At 38.2% G+C, this 7,104-nt stretch overlaps 1 protein-coding gene across 1 annotated transcript in view; it reads right to left on the minus strand.

Moving 5' to 3' along the window:
• Positions 1-2,226, minus strand: part of htr4 (5-hydroxytryptamine receptor 4) — a 174,156-nt gene extending 171,930 nt beyond the window's left edge. The window contains exon 1 of the mRNA XM_044362808.1: positions 1,779-2,226. The gene's annotated coding sequence lies outside the window, so the exon portion shown is untranslated. The remainder of the gene's footprint in view (positions 1-1,778) is intronic.
• Positions 2,227-7,104: the final 4,878 nt, after the last annotated feature.

Raw genomic sequence — 7,104 nt, forward strand, 5'->3', positions numbered from 1 at the left:
GTATGTGAAAGTACGCACGTCCTGAGTAAGCAGGAAAGAAAGTTTTAAAAGCATATTTTAGCCATTATAAAGCAGAACATCTCAGATTTAAACCGAGAAAGAGAATGGGAACATGTTAAAGAGTTAATCTGAGGAGTCCTGACGCCCACTGATGTATAACTTACACCTGAAGTGATCTGCATTGACTGAAATTGCAAGTACTCTCTCTGGCTGCGCTCCAATCCATCTCACATGGTTCTTTATCTGCAGGCTCTTACTGTTCGTGGGCGAGCTGGAGTGTGAAGTGTGAGCTGTGAATGATGCAGCTGTGATCCTCCGATTCATATCAGCCTATATAACGACACCGTTGTACCTGCACCTTTGGTCGAGGCATGTTGACTCCCTGCATGTCTGGTCCATAAATATTACGTAATGGTCATAATCACAAAGCCCTAAAGGATAGGGCACATCGAAATTAGTTAAGTGAGGTGTTTTATTTTTCCATATGACATGAAGATTGAGCTATTCTGAGACTGGCAATATGTCAAACACTGAATGTCAAGCAATGATATTAAACACATAGTCTCTTATTGTCTCTTATATTGTGCTGCATTTTTATGGATTTTTTGTGTGTGAGTAACAATAAATTTCACAGGAATCTGATATAATTGAATCTACAGTAAAATATAGCATCTTGTAAATCAATGAGAATACATATTCCTGCTGTTCCTTTAAAAACATAAACTTGAGAAGGTCTTTCTGCCCTCAAAAGCAATCTGCTTCATTCATTTTATAAAAGTGGGTGTTGTCAGGGTCTGAAATTCAGGGGTTAAAAACTGATGGAAACGCAAATAAAAATCTTATTTAGAAAAGTTCCGGCTGAAGCTCTGTAATAACACAACCAGCCTTTACAAAATAACAGCTAAGAGATACAGAATTTAAAAAAAAACACATTTAAAAGAGCGCAAAAATAAATCGAACAATACCAATAAAAAGGCAACAAACAAGCAAAGGTAAATGTCCCATAAGTAATCAAACAATATCAGTCGTTTCTCCGTGAGTTACTGTTGACTTACAGGATCCAGCGGGTCACTGCAGCCTCCTGCTTCGACGCACGTAAAATGTGACAGCTGACAGTCAATCCACAGCGGATCTATCGCCCCCCCCTCCCCACCCCGTTATCAATAGATTACTGATCGGAACAGAAGGCGCCCTCGAGATCACATGTGTGGAAAACTGTGTAACTGATCGATATGAAGCGGGAAACAGGGAGCTTCTACACGTGGAGGTCAAAAGACTCACAAGCATGAAAACTATGAGCGATAATATTTTTTTTAATTGCATTTTACATAAAAAAGTAAAAGCAAACTTTGACAACTTTCATTCAATTTTATGAAGGAACCCCACAAAACAAATAAATACCATCACAGACACTATTAGCCACGGAGAATATTATAAATTCCTTTATCAATATTAAAGAGATACCGATATATCACATTTCACAATAGCTGTCTCTTAAATGTACAAAAAATTATGATTAAATTTATGATAAGGTAATTTTACGGTTTCCAAATACCACCAAGGTGACTTTAAACTCACATGTGAGTAAACTCCAAATCACACCAGGAATATTAGAAGAATATTAAAATAGATCTTTTTAATTTAGGGAAGGTCACACTTCCTCTGGTTTATGAGTCTCACCTTATGTACAGAGGTCAACCGCTCACACTGAAGACAAGCGAGCTGGAAACACGTACAGTGGGCAAATAATCTGCGAGAATAAAGCGGATTTAACTCACCATTTCTCTGTGGAGACGCCGGGTCCCGAAAACGGTCACGACACTAAATCCCCATGAGCCAAAATCACATTGTTCTGCAGTCCGAGCGCAACTTGAAACTAGTACCTGAACCTTAACAGAGTAAGTACGGTAGCCCCGGGGTATGCGGCTGCCGCTTGGGACTCTTAAGAGTGAAATGATAAGCAGAGCGCAGCAGGTATAAGCGGGAATGTGGAGAAGTGTCCGTGCGCAAAAAGCTCGGGCGGTGCGCTCCCAGAGACACCGAGGAGAGACCGTGGAGAGAAGGACGCAGGAGGAAAGTGAAGAAACCTTTTGTGGAGAGAAACAGTAGCGGGTTCGTGGAGACGTGAGGAGAGCCGGGGATATTTTGGAGAGACAGCGCGCAGTCTGACCGGGCTGAGCGGAGTCAGCAGCAGCAGATGTTGCGCTCTGCCGCTCTCCCTGAACTCACAGCGGACATTAACCCGCTCCGGTCTAGTCCCTCCTCTTTAGCCCTGATGTGAGGAAAACATGCGTTCAGTGTATACCCCCCTCTCTTTCTCTTTCTCTTTCTCACTCTCTCTTTCTCTCTCTTTCTCTCTCTCTTCTGTCATTGTCACTCTACATTAATCCAGAGATGATTGGTCGTGATTATGTCGCTGCGTGTGTGCGCACCGGAGTGAAAGGAAATGTGTGATTCTGTTGGTCACAGACATGTTTTCAGCTGTAATCTTTTTGATTCTGTATTGAACCAGAGAGAAAAGAGTAGGTGAAAGTATGTGAAAGAACTAAACGTTGATCCTCGAATGGAAAATCCCGATTTTTTATTTTTTTATATTTCACCTTAATATTATTATCTCGAAAAAACGAACAAAATACTGAGAAAAATATTTATGACTATATAAGCAAGTTCAAAGATGGCCCAAAGCACAAATATTAAGATAAATATATGTTTAATTTTTTATTCTTTAAGGGGTGGGAGACGTGGTGATGCTAAAAGTCCAATATACACATTAATTACTCAGCAACATAAATTCAGGCACATGTATTGAAAGCATCATGAAAGCATTTCCTCCATCATTTCTCATCTATATCTCTAATTCTTGAATTCAGATTAATACAATACAAATATTGTACAACATATCAGTGTGTCTTTGTGGCGTAATGAATCTATATCATAGACCCTATTCATTTAATTGATGCTATTATAGTGTAGAGTAACTGCAACGAGCTTTAAACAACCAATATTAAGCAACCGGTATTTAGGATATAAAGGGTCAGAGGTCACTTTGTCCTAGTGACCCTGTGAAATAAGAGTGTGACAGGTATACAGGATGTTTTTATTTAAGGTCAACACCAATACTGGAATTTTCATTATTTTCTAATTTTTCACAGTTTTTTTTTTTTTTCAATTTTAATTCTGCTAATAGTTTCTATTATATGATACTCACAGCAAAGGGGCAGTATCTCCAATTTTACTTGCATTTTACAATTCTAACCATTTTCATTGGAGCCAAACCAATAAATCACCCAGGTCTATGTATCGGCTGATATCAGCTCATTACAGGCGTACATGTCAACCGATAAATGACAGGAAAAGTGAAGTACAGAAATGCCAAAGATAAGTTTTGAAACAGTGTCACTATTCTATAGTTTGTCCACCAGAGAGTAGTGACGAGTTTATTTTCCAACTGTAAAATGTACAGGACTTTTATTTATTTATTTATTTAGTTTAGTTTTTGCTGCTTGTCTGATCCAGGACGTCAGTCTTCTGACATCTACGTCAGACTGTGTTTATACTTGTGTGAAATCTCTCTGTGATTATGGTGCCAGTCATTAGGAAGATGATATTTTTCTCTAGTTTCTAATCAGAAAAGTTTTACATCTGAAGTTGCATCTTTTGTACAGTTACTGGACCGTTTATTGTTTATTTAACAACTACTCCTCCTGGGATCAGTAGACAGGAAAAAAAATGCTGCGCCATACCTGAAACAGCATTTGGAATATCAGGCTCCATTAACACCAGGTCAGTATAGACATTATGTTGCTATATCCAGATGGTATGCTGATGAGCTACAAACACACTGCATATGAATTTAGTAGATAGATTCAGCTAGTTTGTCTGAAATCATCCTTCATGCATGATCCCACTTCGGGGTGGATGCCAAATGGCTGTGTCGATGCGTCAGATGGGAGAGAAAGGAAAATAAAGGCAGAGATGAGAAATTACAACAGAGTTTCAAGGTTAGGATAAACAAATAAGCAAAAAGTGGAGTGGAGAATGGAAAGATGAAAGAATGGAGGGACATAATATCCCCAGGCACTGTGAGAAATTTTGGTTTGTGAAGTAAAATGGATTTGTAGTAGTGTAACATCTGGCTGTGGCTAAAGCATTTCACACCATCTAATGTTGTTTAGCTCATCAGATTATCTGGCCTCAGGTAGATTCACACCTGCCTTTTTAAGTGTGATTACACTACTGGGTTTGGATCAAGCGGCAGCTACCACAGCTTGAGGTCAATGTACCTTAAAGTACCTTAAAGTGGCCACTTGACAAACCTCAACTTTTCTCTAGAAATACTGAGTCAATATTTTTTTAAGCGAGCCATAGAGGCTCAATCTTTCAATTCAGGCCCTCTTATAAGTGTGCTGGTGGTCATTTTGGAAATTATTGCTCTGTTAATAAGACTTAAAGACTTATGGTAGCTTTCATGTGTGCTGTGATTGACAGTTGGCTCTCCCAGACTCCGAGACTCACACTGAGTCAGAATATTGTGGCAATATGTCGGTAACATAAATGTTACTTAATTATGATACCTGCCCTGTTAGCACAATTTAGCTAAAATGGCTAACGTTGGTGGTGTGCAACTCTCGGTGTTCCCAGTGAACTAGCATTCACTTCGCCTGTTTGAGGTAGCGGGGCATGTTTCCAGAGCGTGAAAGGCAACACCCAACACTTCTTATTTGGAGGGTCCACATGGAAAAGATGGCGCTGACAATAAGCTGCAACTCTGGGCTTCAAACCAATGCAAACCAGTGTGTGACGTCACACCTGGCTACATACATCTTTATATACAGTCACTGGTTTGGATCAGAGATGGGTTTGGTCACTTTTACTAATGACCCCACCCAGCTGTGATGTACTGTTGCACACAGATGTTGCAGAGCATGTAGTAAAAGCTAGGGGGCAGTAGAAGGAGGATTGTTAGACTATTAAAATGTTCAGCTCACTCAAACAAAAAAAAAAACAAACATATTTTCCCACTTAACCATCAGTGGTTTCTGGCTATGCAAATAGTTTGGGTTTTATTTGCAGAGGTTTCAAGCTATCAACTGTTGAGACTTCTGCTGCCACCACAAGACAAAGTGGGCAATTGTCATTTTGTCTGTGGTGCTCAATAATCCACAGATATTGTTTCTGGAAAGTTTGAAATGTGTTTCAAACAAACTTTGTTATTCAAAGCTTTGAGTACCACAAACCAAACTGCATTTGGTTGGCAGCAAAGAGCTCTTAACCTTAATAAAACCTAAACTGTCTGCATGGCAAATGTTACATCATAAAATGCTTTTTTTTTTTGTTTGTTTGTCTGTTTGGGGATTTTGTTCTCCTAGTAACTTGGACGAGCTGAACTTACAGTCTTACACTTGGGAAGCTTTTGAGTTAAATCACAGTCTCACCTCCATCATATCAACAGGGAACATCACTGTGTCTGATAACCAATTATTTTATAACAAGACCAACTTACTCTTATTGAAAGCAGAAATAATGATAGTTTCATCTGAGTTTCTTTACTTTTATAACTGAATATATAAAGCATGATACCAACACTTCCATGAATTATTTTTGTCTTGCATCAGTGAGCAGTTTGAAGTGTCTATACTGCCACTGTACTTTACATCAGCAGCATACTGCAGGTGAGCAGGATGTTCTCATCACTGGGAACAGTGGTGTTGAACTCCGACTCTTCCTCTATGTGCAGAAATATGTGTCACTACAAACTGAATTTGAATTGCAGGAACTGAATGTGGAAGTATACTGAGAGTTGAATTTTCAATGAGGATCAAATACAGTTTCAGAGCAATAGTTTCAAGTTTATTGGAATTAATTTCCAAACTAATAATTCAATTTCAAACTATGCTATTCACATTCAGTTTTTCAATGCAATTATTCAAGTTAAACAATACAAATCCATATTATGTGACTCAAATTCAGTTTTTTAATGCAATTATTCAAGTTGAGCAAATCAAATTCAAATATAAATGATTCAAATTCAGTCTCCAGTGATTCATATTTCTGCCAATATTCCTCCCTCATCTCTGACTTATCCTCTGACATCCCTCCATTCTTTCATCTTCTGTTCATTTTTCCATCACATTCATTTTTTGAACCAAGATGAGCCGATTTCTCAATTTATTTTTCTCCCTCTGTCTGTTTGAGTTTCTGTCTTCCATTAGTCTCTACCCTTCTCGTTATCTCTTTTATCCTGGCCAGAATATGTCCAGAATATGAATATGTCATCTTAGTTTGAGCTGTAACTGTAGTTCTTCCTGAGGCTATTCAGTGTTGTTTTGAATGCTTGAGTGCAACAGTAAGATGCGTCATTTCTGTTTCTTCAAAACTTCAGATTTGGTCAGAGGTATGTGAGACTTAAAATGTAACTCAAGGATGAACCTGCAAATACAGTTGGAAGTCTAATGTATAAAATATAATGTATTAAAATGTGATTACCCCAAATTTAGGCAAAATCAAGTAAGTGAATGTTATAAATGCACCTCAATGGAGCATCGTTCTCTCATGTTATGTGAAAACTTGAGATATTTGTGACAAATTGACTTCTGCCAGTGTAATTATGAAAGTGCCAAGAAGGGGCAATGACACATATCATTTTCCTAAAGTTTTCTCTTTATCTGATCAGTGGTGTCCGATGCGTGACGGCTGGCCCAGGGCTGATCAATTGTCCCACCTGTGATTTATTCATCAGAGACAACAAACACTGAAGAAGAACTAACAACAGAACAGTGTATAGAGGATATGTAATGTAAGGAAAATAACTTACACATATGTAAGTTAAAGCTGAACAGAAGAAACTACCTTCATATATTCAGTGGAAGAAAAAACTTCAACTGTACTCATGCAGTAAATATGCTCAATATGAGAGTCTACAGATGAGGAGGGAATTACTGTAGTATTTCACAATATAAAAGTAATATTGCACAGGATGTAAAACTGTTAAAATGTAATTAATTATTTTTCTGCATGAGATTTACCATGGGCCCCTTTTGAGCCACCCAGTGATCCCAACTTCATTTTGTTGATTAAATGCTTATTTATTTAAAAATGTACAAC

This window comes from Thunnus albacares, chromosome 10 (assembly GCF_914725855.1).
Source record: "Thunnus albacares chromosome 10, fThuAlb1.1, whole genome shotgun sequence".
NCBI lineage: Eukaryota > Metazoa > Chordata > Actinopteri > Scombriformes > Scombridae > Thunnus > Thunnus albacares.